This window comes from Bubalus kerabau, chromosome 6 (genome assembly GCF_029407905.1).
Source record: "Bubalus kerabau isolate K-KA32 ecotype Philippines breed swamp buffalo chromosome 6, PCC_UOA_SB_1v2, whole genome shotgun sequence".
Classification (NCBI taxonomy): Eukaryota; Metazoa; Chordata; class Mammalia; order Artiodactyla; family Bovidae; genus Bubalus; species Bubalus kerabau.
The window spans coordinates 96776119-96791992 of NC_073629.1; positions in this window are offsets into that span (position 1 = coordinate 96776119).

The window sequence follows — 15874 nt, forward strand, 5'->3', positions numbered from 1 at the left end:
TATATCAAGCTATCTTACTGATAGAATAAGCACCCTTTTCCCCAGGGGTGTAGTTACCATGATACTTTAGCAATTCCAAACATTCCTATTCTCCTAAACATCACTCTTCTACCGGGAAGTGAGGTGCAAGCCCCATAAGGTTATATGTGGTTTTGTTTAGTGTTTGTCTTCCCATTTCACTTAAAAGTTGGAACTCAATCATTTCTTATGAATCCAGCTCTTGGCAGAATGCTTAGCACAAACTACTGATGGTGTAAGTTTGTTGAGTGAATAGTCTAGTTCAGTGTTACTTAAACTTTTTAAAAACTGTGCAAGTTGAAGACTATAATTTTCATGATCTCTCTGTTTATCTCCCTCTGAAACAAAATTTTTATGAAAAAAATACTTTTACTACTTGCAATGCACTGTGATGTTTTCTATCCAATCCTATACCATCCTATTATGTTATTTCTTTTAAATTCTGGCTGTGACTTAATAAATTGGTTTATAAAAACAGTAAGGCACTCCAAAATGAATTAGCATTATTTTGGACTATATATAGGGATTATACTTTATTTTGTTCATAGGTTACTTTATTTACCATCTCCATGTTTATTTCATATTTTCAAATGTTAAGTGAGGACATCAATTAAAGAGAAACGAGAAATCCTTTGCACAGAACAGGCAATAGCTCTCCTTTGTAGGGTCTCTGTATCTAAACTTTGCTTCCTTGCCTTGGAAACACCATGAAAACTTGGGATCAGAGTCATTCTTGCCAACAAGTGTTTTCCACAATGTATGTGTCTGTTCTTCCTTGGACCATCAATTAATAATCACACCAAACATTTACTGAGTACTTACTAAATTCCAAGGCCTATTCTTTTAATCACTGTGTATGTACCTCGATGTAAATATATGGGTATATATCCTCAGTTAATCCTCACAAAATACATTTAGGTAAGAACTATTATTATTCCCATTTTACAGATAAGAAACCTGAGGCACAGAGGGACCTACACAGCTGAAAAACAACAAAGCCAGGATTTTTTTTCAGAGCCAGTATTTAAACCTAGACATCCTTAAAAGAATGTGCATATCATAACACATAGACTATGATATTGAAATCCTATCTCTGTCTCTTATTAATTGTGAGATCTTTAAAAAGTTATTTAACATCTCTATGCCTAGATTTTCTCAAATATAAAGTGAAGCTGATGAGAATAATAATAGTTACTACCTGGGTTTCCCTTGTGGCTCAGCTGGTAAAGAATCTGCCTGCAATGTGGGAGACCTGGGTTCAATCCCTGGGTTGGGAAGATCCCTTGGAAAAGGGAAAGGCTACCCACTGCAGTATTCTGGCCTAGAGAATTCCTTGGAGTGTATAATCCATGGGGTGGCCAAGAGTCCAACACAACTGAGCAACTTTCATTTTCACTTTCACCAGATTTATTGGAGCAGGAAATGTCAACCCACTCCAGTGTTCTTGCCTGGAGAATCCCAGGGACGGGGAAGCCTGGTGGGCTGCCGTCTATGGGGTCGCACAGAGTTGGACACGACTGAAGCGACTTAGCAGCAGCAGCAGATTTGAGACGATTAAGGCAGTTTGTATACTTAGAACAATGCTTGGGGCATGGTAAGTGCTCATTACGTGTTTATTGTTAATATGATGGCTTCAGAACCTGTACTCTGCACCACTGTGCTAAGTTGCTTTTATAGATATGACTTCCAGAGTTAGGGAAACATATGCACTGAAAAGAATCCTAGAGATCAACTAGTTTCTCCTGGTCATTTCACAGATGAGATTGGTCTGAAGAGGAGAAGGGCTTTGTTTGTTCAAATGTATGTGGCAGAACTGGGCCTAGAGCTTCAATCTGTGCTGCATACAGTGTCTGTACCCAGTGCCATTTCTACCTCCCAGCCACTCTCCCTCCCTCATATGTTTGGTCCCTTGGTTTTCTGAGAACACTTCTATTCTGTGCTCTTCACTTTCTCCATGTGATTCTATCCTTGGGAAGAAACCTAAGTGCTAGGCCCCGCGGAAATTCTTTAACTCAGTATCCTGCTTCCTATGTTTGTTCACTGTGGGTATTTAGTTTTTTATTACAACATACAAAGCTAGAAAACACAAAATCTGGGGGAAGATAGACCTGCCAATTTTGGTTCTATCGCTTACTAATTTCTCTGTGCCTGCACTTACTTTTCTGATGCCTCTCTCATCCCCAGCTTAGCCTGCTGCCTTGGCTTCCTCAAGAATTCCTGTATCTATCACTCACCTAGAGCCAGACATCCTGGAATACGAAGTCAAGTGGGCCTTAGGAAGCATCGCTACAAACAAAGCTAGTGGAGGTGATGGAATTCCAGTTGAGCTATTTCAAATCCTAAAAGATGATGCTGTGAAAGTGCTGAATTCAATATGCCAGCAAATTTGGAAAACTCAGCAGTGGCCACAGGACTGGAAATGGTCAGTTTTCATTCCAATCTCAAAGAAAGGCAATGCCAAAGAATGCTCAAACTATCGCACAATTGCACTCATATCACACACCAGCAAAGTAATGCTCAAAATTCTTCAAGCCAGACTTCAACAGTATGTGAACCGTGAATTTCCAGATGTTCAAGCTAGATTGAGAAAATGCAGAGGAACCAGAAATCAGATTCCCAACATCTGCTGGATCAAGAAAAAAGCATGAGAGTTCCAGAAAAACATCTATTTTTGTCTTATTGACTATGCCAAAGCCTTTGCTTGTGTGGATCACAATAAACTGTGGAAAATTCTGAAAGAGATGGGAATACCAGACCACCTGACCTGCCTCCTGAGAAATCTGTATGCAGGTCAAGAAGCAACAGTTAGAACTGGACATGGAACAACAGACTGGTTCCAAATTGGGAATGGAGTACGTCAAGGCTATATATTGTCACCCTGCTTATTTAACTTATATGCAGAGTACATCATGCAAAATGCTGGGCTGGATGAAGCAGAAGCTGGAATCAAGATTGCTGGGAAAAATATCAGTAACCTCAGATATGCAGATGACACCACCCTTATGGCAGAAAGAAAAGAAGAACTTTTCTTGATGAAAAGTTGATGAAAGCCTCTTGATGAAAGTGAGAGACGAGAGTGAAAAGTTGGCTTAAAACTCAACATTCAGAAAACTAAGATCATGGCATCTGGTCCCATCACTTCATGGCAAATAAATGGGGAAACAATGGAAACAGTGACAGACTATTGTTTTGGGCTCCAAAATCAGTGCAGATGGTGAGTGCAGCCATGAAATTAAAAGACACTTGCTCCTTGGAAGAAAAGCTGTGACCAACCTAGACAGCATATTAAAAAGCAGAGACATTACTTTATCAACAAAGGTCCATCTAGTCAAACCTGTGGTTTTTCCAGTAGTCATGTATGGATGTGAGAGTTGGACTATAAAGAAAGCTGAACTCTGAAGAATTGATGCTTTTGAACTGTGGTGTTGGAGAAGACTCTTGAGAGTGCCTTGGACTGCAAGGAGATCCAACCAGTCCATCCTAAAGGAAATCAGTCCTGGGTGTTCATTGGAAGGACTGATGCTGAAGCTGAAACTCTAATACTTTGGCCACCTGATGGGAAGAACCTGACTCATTGGAAAAGGCCCTGATGCTGGGAAAGATTGAAGGTGGGAGGAAAAGGGGACGACAGAGGATGAGATGGTTGGATGGCATCACTGATACAATGGACATGAATTTGAGTAATGTCCAAGAGTTGGTGATGGACAGGGAGGCCTGGCGTGTTGCAGTCCATGGGGTTGCCAGGGGTTGGACACGACTGAGTGACTGAACTGAACTGAACTGAACTGAACTTCCTGCCCCATATAGTTTATCCCCACAGCAGCCTGAGCGAACCTGTTTAAAAAATGTCACTGCTTTGTTCAAAACCTTTCAATGCTTTTTTTTTTTTTTTGGCTTTTAATTGTTTTATTTTATTTTATTTTTTTAAATTAAAAATTTTTTTTTTTATTTTTAAACTTTACAAAATTGTATTAGTTTTGCCAAACATCAAAATGAATCCACCACAGGTATACATGTGTTCCCCATCCTGAACCCTCCTCCCTCCTCCCTCCCCATACCATCCCTCTGGGTCATCCCAGCGCACTAGCCCCAAGCATCCAGTATTGTGCATCGAACCTGGACTGGCAACTCGTTTCATACATGATACTTTACATGTTTCAATGCCATTCTCCCAAATCTTCCCACCCTCTCCCTCTCCCACAGAGTCCATAAGACTGTTCTATACATCAGTGTCTCTTTTGCTGTCTTGTACACAGGGTTATTGTTACCATCTTTCTAAATTCCATATATATGTGTTAGTATACTGTATTGGTGATTTTCTTTCTGGCTTACTTCACTCTGTATAATAGGCTCCAGTTTCATCCACCTCATTAGAACTGATTCAAATGTATTCTTTTTAATGGCTGAGTAATACTCCATTGTGTATATGTACCATAGCTTTCTTATCCATTCACCTGCTGATGGACATCTAGGTTGCTTCCATGTCCTGGCTATTATAAACAGTGCTGCGATGAACATTGGGGTACACGTGTCTCTTTCCCTTCTGGTTTCCTCAGTGTGTATGCCCAGCAGTGGGATTGCTGGATCATAAGGCAGTTCTATTTCCAGTTTTTTAAGGAATCTCCACACTGTTCTCCATAGTGGCTGCACTAGTTTGCATTCCCACCAACAGTGTAAGAGGGTTCCCTTTTCTCCACACCCTCTCCAGCAATTATTGCTTGTAGACTTTTGGATCGCAGCCATTCTGACTGGTGTGAAATGGTACCTCATAGTGGTTTTGATTTGCATTTCTCTGATAATGAGTGATGTTGAGCATCTTTTCATGTGTTTGTTAGCCATCTGTATGTCTTCTTTGGAGAAATGTCTGTTTAGTTCTTTGGCCCATTTTTTGATTGGGTCATTTATTTTTCTGGAGTTGAGCTGTAGGAATTGCTTGTATATTCTCAAGATTAGTTGTTTGTCAGTTGCTTCATTTGCTATTATTCTATCCCATTCTGAAGGCTGTCTTTTCACCTTGCTAATAGTTTCCTTTGTTGTGCAGAAGCTTTTAAGTTTAATTAGGTCCCATTTGTTTATTTTTGCTTTTATTTCCAATATTCTGGGAGGTGGGTCATAGAGGATCCTGCTGTGATGTATGTCAGAGAGTGTTTTGCCTATGTTCTCCTCTAGGAGTTTTATAGTTTCTGGTCTTACGTTTGTAGATCTTTAATCCATTTTGAGTTTATTTTTGTGTATGGTGTTAGAAAGTGTTCTAGTTTCATTCTTTTACAAGTGGTTGACCAGATTTCCCAGCACCACTTGTTAAAGAGATTGTCTTTAATCCATTGTATATTCTTGCCTCCTTTGTCAAAGATAAGGTGTCCATATGTGGGTGGATTTATCTCTGGGCTTTCTATTTTGTTCCATTGATCTATATTTCTGTCTTTGTGCCAGTACCATGCTCTCTTGATAACTGTGGCTTTGTAGTAGAGCCTGAAGTCAGGTAGGTTGATTCCTCCAGTTCCATTCTTCTTTCTCAAGATTGCTTTGGCTATTCGAGGTTTTTTGTATTTCCATACAAATTGTGAAATTATTTGTTCTAGCTCTGTGAAGAATACTGTTGGTAGCTTGATAGGGATTGCATTGAATCTATAAATTGCTTTGGGTAGGATACTCATTTTCACTATATTGATTCTTCCAATCCATGAACATGGTATATTTCTCCATCTATTAGTGTCCTCTTTGATTTCTTTCACCAGTGTTTTATAGTTTTCTATATATAGGTCTTTAGTTTCTTTAGGTAGATATATTCCTAAGTATTTTATTCTTTCCGTTGCAATGGTGAATGGAATTGTTTCCTTAATTTCTCTTTCTGTTTTCTCGTTATTAGTGTATAGGAATGCAAGGGATTTCTGGGTGTTGATTTTATATCCTGCAACTTTACTATAGTCATTGATTAGTTTTATTTGTATGGCAAGGACCAAAATCCTTAAGATGGTCTACAAGACTTTGCTTGTCCTGGTTTCTGCTGCATCTCTCACTGCACTATCCCTCAAACTTGTATTCTTTCATTTCCTTGAAAGCACCCTTTCTTCCCTCATCATGGGAACTTTGCATATCATGTTTCCTTTATCTTAATTGCTCTTCCTTGGGGCTTTATTTATTTAATGCCTGTTTCCCTGGTGACTCAGATAGTAAAGAATCTTCCTGCAATACAGGACACCCAGGTTCAATCCCTGGATCAGGAAGATCGCCTGGAGAAGGGAGTGGCTACTGAATACTCGAGTATTCCATGGACAGAAGAATCTTTTGGGCTACAGTCTATGGGGTTGCAAAGAGTTGGACATGACTGAGCAACTAACATTTTCACTTTTCTTTCAGCTTTTCCAGTGATATATTTTAGTTCCATCATCACCTACTCGGGGAAAACTACCTTTTTTTAAGTGACTTTGTAGAATTTATAATTTTAATAATTTCATTGTTTTTGGTTTTTCCTTGATTAGTCTCCATTTCTTCCACAAAGATTAAAAACTGAGAGGATCCAAATAGTATCTTCTTTCTCTCTGTCTGATTCAGAGTCTGCTATATATATTAATTAGACTTTTTTGCCATGTATCTTGGAGAAGGCAATGGTACCCCACTCCAGTACTCTTGCCTGGAAAATCCCATGGATGGAGGAGCCTGGTAGGCTGCAGTCCATGGGGTCACTAGGAGTCGGACACGACTGAGCAACTTCACTTTCACTTTTCACTTTCATGCATTGGAGAAGGAAATGGCAACCCACTCCAGTGTTCTTGCCTGGAGAATCTTAGGGACGGGGGAGCCTGGTGGGCTGCCGTCTATGGGGTCACACAGAGTCGGACACGACTGAAGCGATTTAGCAGCAGCAGCAGCAGCAGCAGCCATGTATCTAACCTACATTGTATCTAATCATCCTAATGATCCATAAGGCAGGTCTAATGTGTCTTTTATAGATGAGGAAATTGAGATTCAGGAAAGTTAAATAATTTATCATATAGTCATACAGCTAGTAAGTGGTGAGGTTGGAATTTGAATTCAGTTTCTTCTGATTCGAAAACTGGTATTCCTTACTTTACACTGTATTGCTTGTGACTAGGAAGCTTTTAATCATTATTATTATTTTTTTTCTGTTAAAAAAGAAATTAAGAGTATGTTAGCCAAATGCAAAATTTCTTTCCTGGATATGTATAAATTTTTGATTTGCAAGATGACAAGAATTGTACATCCACATTACTATCTTTAGAAAATGATTGCATGCGTGTTCAGTCACATTTGACTCTTTGTGACCCTATGGACTGCAGTCCACCAGGCTCCTCTGTCCATGGGATTTTCCAGGCAAGAATACTGGAGTATGTTGCTGTGCCCTCCTCCAGGGGATCTTCCTGACCCAGGGATCAAACTCATGTTTCCTGCGTCTCCTGCTTTGCAGGTGGATTCTTTGCTGCTAAGCCACTGGGGAAGCCCCAGAAAAAGATTACCTACCTCTGTATGATCTTCTTTCAAGACAAATGTTAGTGGCTCCTGTTTAATCCATCTAAATTCCTTGTGTCAGATTTCACTGGGTGCATCTGTATGTTTACTCTTTTTATTCTGCCACAGAAACTTGTATTTGAGAAATAAAGTTTGTCCAGGAATGACTGAATCAGAAGTTTGAGGTTTAGATACTTTGGCTTGCTGAGGTTTAGGAAAATGCAATTGTTGTAAATCAAGTAGTTCTTATTCATGACTTTCTCATGTTTTCTTTATTTCTACTCATTACTACATCTTTATTATCAGTTTGAAACAGATTTTTCCTTTTGTATCTTGTTAGTTTTATCTTCCCAGAATTTGTTGTAGGGAAGTAAATTGTAGATTTCACTTTGATTCTGATGCCTCCCTGAACTTCAAAGGTAATATTCCCTCAGAGAGAAGCTTAGATTCTAATTTTTTATCTCAGAAAATTATACAAGCAACATATTTGAAGCAGCATGGTGGAAAAATCTAAAAGAAGAAATGAATGCATGAGTTTTCTTTTTAAACAAGGTGCAGATAAAAAAGTAGAAGAAAGAAGGAAAGACAGAACTGTATGAAGAGGACAGGCCCCCTTAAGCATTGAATGGCAAATTTAACAAAGTAAACTTTTTTCTTTAAGATAAAAATTATCTTGAAGTAAAAATGGGAACATGATTTTTTGAAAATGATTTTCATTTTTGAAAATGATTTTCAAGGCAAGGAATAGAAAGCTACTGTTACTGTAGTTTTTCTTCTGAAAAGAGTGATTCATACCAGCTCTTTGAGAATATCTTAAAAGGTAATAGTCCCCGTTGCAAAAGGGCAAGCTCTGTACCATGTACATATTGCTTTTATTTGGTAAACACAAAACCAGAGAGAGGAAGCATAACTACTCCTTAAGTATGGGCTTCACATGGTGATTTCCTCCAAAGAATATAGTACAGAAAGGGGGAAAAAAGTACAACTTTTTAGTGAAGAAAACTGACAAATGCTACCACAGCCAGGTGATCAAGAGCAACCTCAATGTCATAAATCATATTGGTAGTATATGCCTTTGATACTTGATATTATGTGAAGAAAATGGCAACTTACCTCTGTTAACCTCTTCCATAAAACCCATAACCACTGTCTAATCATGAGAAAAATATCAGAGAAATTGCAATACTGGGGCATCATTTTGAGTAATAGCACTTAAAGTCATCAAAAATGGGGAAAATCTGTGAAAATGTCATAGCTAAGAGTAGCCTCAGGAGACATATCAACTAAATGTAAAGTGATACTCAGCATGGGATTTTGGAAAGGAAAATGGATATTAGGTAAAGCAAAGGAAATATCAATAAACTCTCAATTCTGGTTAATAATCTAGTGTAGGAAATGGCAACCCACTCCAGTATTCTTGAAAATATGGAGGAGCCTGGAGGGCTACAGTCCATGAGGTTGCAGAGTTGTACACGATTAAGCATGCATGAACTAGCTAATAATACTGTATCAATATTGGAAACCATACTAACATAAGAACTTAATAATAGGGGGAATAATGTGTAGGGTATTAAGAACTCTCTATGTACTATTTTCTCAACTTTTCTGTAAATCTAAAACTATTCTAAAAAGTAAAATATATTTAAAAAATAACAAAAATGCTTAGAGGGTCACTTGAATGGTTTCCACGGAAATTTAGGAGAACACGGAAACAATAGACATTACATAATAAGCTCTAACATTTGCAGTGCTTTCTGGTTTAGAAAATGCCTTAATAATATATGTAAACTAATTTCTGGGCTTCCCTGGTGGTTCAGTCGGTAAAGAATCCACCCGTAATTCAGGAAACCTGGGTTTGATCCCTGGGTTGGGAAGATCCCCTGGAGGAGGGCATAGCAATCCACTCCAGTATTATTGCCTGGAGAATCCTCACTGACAGAGGAGACTGGCAGACTGCAGTCCATGGGATCGCAAAGACTAAACAGTCTAGTGAAGTAGACTGTTCACAATTAATTGCTCCTATTTTACAGTTAGGAAAAATGGAACTTAGAAAGATGAGGTGACTTGCTGAGAATAAAAAGCGGATCAGGCTCTCTTTTCAATATTCTTTTCATCACATCCCAGTTTCCTTTCTATTTTTTGTTTGCAGATGCTAGCAACAAGGATAACAAAAGCTGTAACAGCTTTAGGGTTTTAATCATTAATGAACTTAAACCAAATGATTATTTCTTTAACTTTTTCCTTTTTGTTCCCAAAAGATGTTTATCCAAGGTCTTCATTTAATCATTGGTTAGTGGTATCGTGGGCTTTCCAACGGTTCAGCATTAAAAGAATCCGCCCGTAACACAGGAGACAAGAAGGTGCAGGTTTGATCCCTGAATATGGAAGATAACCTAGAAGGGGAAATGGCAAACCATTCCAGGATTCTTGCCTGGAAAATCCCATGGACAGAGGAACCTGGAGGGCTAATGTCTACAGAGTTGCAAAAGAGTTGGACACAACTGAACAACTAAAGAACAAAGTGGCATCTTATCAGGAAAAGTCAATGAGTTGTATTTGCCTCTGACAACATGAATACAGAGTATGTTACCACTGAGGGTGGATGGTAATGTGCATGGCAGTAGTTTACTTGTCAGGGAGCTTTACTTTTTAGTTTTCTACATTTTAGGAATATGACCTTTACTCATGTCTATTTTAAGCATCTTCTTGGCTTTTCTGAGTTTGCTGATAAGAGATGGTATTCTGTGCTTTGAACTGGGGTAATGTTCAACGACTAGCAATGGTTTGGGGATCCTTTACAAAGCACTCCAGCTGTGATAGACATATGCTGCTCTATCTGCATGTATTGTGTGGGTATTGTTCTGCAGTGTTTCATAGCATGTCCACTCTTGCTTTTGGATTACAAACTCCTTGGCGTATGGATATGGTTTTTTCTTTGGACCATTTTACCCACTGCAAACAACACGTATCCTTTCTCCCTCCAAATGCAGAGGACATGTGGCTCTTAACTTGGCCACTGTAAAAGCAATGGAAACATGCACACATGAAATGACATCTTTTGCAATCAGTTTATTGTGGGGCATTTGCCAAGACACATATAACAACACATTATTAAATGCAGCTATGAGGGATGAACTCACTGTATAGAATCTGCTGGCTTATAATTATGGATCTTGTTGGATGTCCTGAAGGACAGCTGACCTCAGTCTCTATCAGATCTTAATTGGGGAGTGGATGTAGGAAGGGAAATGAACAAGTCACACACAGAGAATTTTAAAGAATTCTTCCTCATTCCATGTTGCAGTTAACTTTTCATATTTCTGGAAATCTACTGGAAAGAAAGTCCAGATTATTTTGATCACCCTTGGGATCATTTAGAAAGATGATTTAGCAGCTTTGGGGCTCAAATCATTTATAAGGCTTCAGGGACCATACTCAACCCCTCCAACCACACAGAAGCCATTTTCTCCTGTTCATATTTTGATGAATCATCCCGGATTACCTGCAGTTTCCTGAGTATTCAGGTTGTATTCTCTCATCCTCTGCCCCTCACATCTCTGTTTCCTTCACCTAGAATCCTCTCCTTCTTCCCTACTCATCCTTTAAAACTTCAGATTATAGTTTACCTTCTTCTAGGAAATTTCCTTTGATCATACTCCATTTCAACTGCAAATTTAGGTTAGGTACACCTTTTGTGTACTACCCAAATAGCTGTGCATAGAATTATCCTAGCTTTTGTTGGTTCATTCATGTATTTTAATCATTCATTCAAAAATGTTTATTAAGTATCTATGATGTGTCCAAAGTTATCCTATCTGCTGATGATACAGCAGGGCACAAAACAGGTAAGACTCCTGCTCTCATAGAGATTATAATAGGAAAATAATTAATAAACAATTAGGTAAATAAATAAATTTTATGATTTTAGATAGTAAAGAAAAAAATCTGGCTAATGTAATAATTAGTGACTGAAAGTGTGGGTTATTTTAATTGAGTGGTCAGGGAGGATGTCTCTGAGGAGGTGATATTTGAAAAAAGACACAAATAAAGTGAGAGAGCAAATGATATGAAGATATGAGGGAAGAGCAGTTCCATCAAAGGGAAGCAATAAGATTATGAAAGGGAAACAAGCTTGAAGTGTTTGAGGAATAGCAAGGAGCTTGTGTGGCTGAAGCATGGTGAGTGAAGAGAAGTGGGGTCGGAGGTGAGATTGGAAAGGCAAGCCTAGCCAGGTTGTTGGACATTAAAGGCCAAGGAGAGAATTTTATGCATTGGTGGAGCAGGATTTGTACTTTGACTTTATTCCAAAACTTGTGCCTACTTATTATTACCTATTGCCTATCATATTCAATTAATCTGAGAAATGGAATATTTTCTACCATATCAGTAAACAATGATGCTATCAGTCTGTTCAGTTCAGTTGCTCAGTTGTGTTCAACTCTTTGTGACCCCATGGACTGCAGCACGCCAGGCTTCCCTGTACACCATAAACTCCCGGAGCCTGCTCAAGCTCATGTCCATCGAGCTGGTGACGCCATCGAACCATCTTATCCTCTGTCATCCCCTTCTCCTCCTGCCTTTAATCTTTCCCAGCATCAGGGTCTTTTCCAAGGAGTCAGTTCTTTGCATCAAGTGGCCAAAGAATTGGAGCTTCAGCTTCAGCATCAGTCCTTCCAATGAATATTCAGGACTGATTTCCTTCAGGATGGACTGGTTTGATCTCCTTGCTAATCCTAGGGATTCTCAAAAGTCTTCTCCAACACCACGGTTCAAAAGCATCAATTCTTTAGTGCTCAGCTTTCTTTATGGTCCAACTCTCACATCCATCCATACATGACTACTAGAAAAACGATAGCTTTGACTATACAGATCTTTGTCAGAAAAGTAATGTCTCCATTGTGTATATGTACCACAGCTTTCTTTTTTTTTAATTAATTAATTTATTTTAATTGGAGGCTAATTACTTTACAATTTTGTGGTGGTTTTGCCATACATTGACATGAATACAGGTGTCCCCCCATCCTGAACCCCCGTCCCACCTCCCTCCCCACCGCATCCCTCTGGATTGTCCCAGAGCACCAGCTTTGAGTGCCCTGCTTCATGCATCAACCTTGCACCAGTGATCTATTTTACATATGGTAATATACATGTTTCAATGCTATTCTCTCATATCGTCACAAACTTGCCTTCTCCCACATGGTCCAAAAGTCTGTTCTTTACATCTGTGTCTCTTTCACTGTCTTGAATATAGGGTCATCACTACCGTCTTTCTAAATTGCATTAATATACTGTATTGGTATTTTTCTTTCTGACTTAACTTCATTCTGAATAATAGGCTCCAGTTTCGTCCACCTCATTAGAACTGACTCAAATGCATTCTTTTTTATAGCTGAGCAATATTTCATTTTGTATATGTACCACAACTTTCTTTTTTTTTTATTGTCACCCTGCATTTTATTTTTTATTTTTAAACTTTACATAATTGTATTAGTTTTGCCAAATATCAAAATGAATCTGCCACAGGTATACATGTGTTCCCCATCCTGAACCCTCCTCCCTCCTCCCTCCCCATACCATCCCTATGGGTCGTCCCAGTGCACCAGCCCCAAGCATCCAGTATTGTGCATCGAACCTGGACTGGCAACTCGTTTCATACATGATATTTTACATGTTTCAATGCCATTCTCCCAAATCTTCCCACCCTCTCCCTCTCCCACAGAGTCCATAAGACTGTCCTATACATCAGTGTCTCTTTTGCTGTCTCGTACACAGCGTTATTGTTACCATCTTTCTAAATTCCATATATATGCGTTAGTATACTGTATTGGTGTTTTTCTTTCTGGCTTACTTCACTCTGTATAATAGGCTCCAGTTTCATCCACCTCATTAGAACTGATTCAAATGTATTCTTTTTAATGGCTGAGTAATACTCCATTGTGTATATGTACCACAGCTTTCTTATCCATTCATCTGCTGATGGACATCTAGGTTGCTTCCATGTCCTGGCTATTATAAACAGTGCTGTGATGAACATTGGGGTACACGTGTCTCTTTCCCTTCTGGTTTCCTCAGTGTGTATGCCCAGCAGTGGGATTGCTGGATCATAAGGCAGTTCTATTTCCAGTTTTTTAAGGAATCTCCACACTGTTCTCCATAGTGGCTGTACTAGTTTGCATTCCCACGAACAGTGTAAGAGGGTTCCCTTTTCTCCACACCCTCTCCAGCATTTATTACTTGTAGACTTTTGGATGGCAGCCATTCTGACTGGTGTGAAATGGTACCTCATAGTGGTTTTGATTTGCATTTCTCTGATAATGAGTGATGTTGAGCATCTTTTCATGTGTTTGTTAGCCATCTGTAAGTCTTCTTTGGAGAAATGTCTATTTAGTTCTTTGGCCCATTTTTTGATTGGGTCATTTATTTTTCTGGAGTTGAGCTGTAGGAGTTGCTTGTATATTTTTGAGATTAGCTGTTTGTCAGTTCCTTCATTTGCTATTATTTTCTCCCATCCTGAAGGCTGTCTTTTCACCTTGCTAATAGTTTCCTTTGATGTGCAGAAGCTTTTAAGGTTAATTAGGTCCCATTTGTTTATTTTTGGATCCTGCTGTGATGTATGTCAGAGAGTGTTTTGCCTATGTTCTCCTCTAAGATTTTTATAGTTTCTGGTATATATACACAATGGAGCATTACTCAGCCATTAAAAAGAACACATTTGAATCAGTTCTAATGAGGTGGATGAAACTGGAGCCTATTATACAGAGTGAAGTAAGCCAGAAAGAAAAAACACCAATACAGTATACTAATGCATATATATGGAATTTAGAAAGATGGTAATGACAACCTTGTATGACAGACAGCAAAAGAGACATAGATGTATAGAACAGTCTTTTGGACTCTGTGGGATAGGGAGGGGGGATGATTTGGGAGAATGGCATTAAAACATGTATAATATCATATAAGAAATGAATCGCCAGTCCAGGTTCGATGCAGGATACAGGAAGCTTGGGTACGGTGCACTGAGATGATCCAGAGGGATGGTATGGGGAGGGAGGTGGGAGGGGGGTTCAGGATGGGGAACACGTGTACACCCATGGCGAATGCATGTTGATGTATGGCAAAACCAATACAATATTGTAAAGTAAAAAAAAAAATAATAATAAAAAAAAGAAAAGTAATGTCTCTGCTTTTTAATATGTGGTCTAGGTTTGTCATAGCTTTTCTTTCAAGGACCAAGAATCTCTTAATTTCATTACTGCAATCACTATCTGCATTGATTTTGAAGCCCAAGAAAATAGAATCTGTCACTGTTTCCATTGTTTCCCCATCTATTTGAATAAAGTGATGGGACTGGATGTCATGATCTTATTGAATGTCAAGTTCTAAGTCAGCTTTTTTAAGCCAGCTCAGGAAGGATGCTATCAGATCAGATCAGATCAGTCGCTTAGTCGTGTCCGACTCTTTGCGACCCCATGAATCGCAGCACGCCAAGCCTCCCTGTCCATCACCAACTCCCGGAGTTCACTCAGACTCATGTCCATCGAGTCAGTGATGCCATTCAGCCATCTCATCCTCTGTCGTCCCCTTCTCCTCCTGCCCCCAATCCCTCCCAGCATCAGAGTCTTTTCCAATGAGTCAACTCTTCGCATGAGGTGGCCAAAGTACTGGAGTTTCAGCTTCAGCATCTTTCCTTCCAAAGAAATCCCAGGGCTGATCTCCTTCAGAATGGACTGGTTGGATCTCCTTGCAGTCCAAGGGACTCTCAAGAGTCTTCTCCAACACCACAGTTCAAAAGCATCAATTCTTCGGCGCTCAGCCTTCTTCACAGTCCAACTCTCACATCCATAGTCATCAGCAATTTCAACCTTCCAACATGAGCCAGTGAGCCTGAGGAAACTCAGGAAGGAAAAGGATACCTGCTATTTAGCAGCCATCATGCTATAACTGCTCCCTGTGTTAAACCCTGAGGATATTCAGGATGTGAAAACAGGATGCTGAGGTACTTATCAAAGGAATGATTTCAGTGAGCCCAGACTCTTGCATCTTCCCATACGTATAAAAGCACTAAATTCCTTAACTTGGGATATCTGGTTTTCCCTGATTAACAATAATCTTTTGATGTTCTGACTACCTGCCCTTTGTTGCCAAACTTCTGTATAACTCAGCTTCCCTTCTTGCATCAAGCAGTTCTCTCAGGATTACTTGAGATGCTGCCTTCTGGACTTGAAGTCCTAAAAATTTGCACCAAGTAAAACATAACTCTTAACTTTAAGGTTGTGTGTTATATTTCAGTCGACAATACAATGATGGGAAGTGAAATCTTTAGGCTGTTCAAAAATGTTGTTCCTTCACTAAGTCATGTCTGAATCATTGTGAACCCATGGGGTGC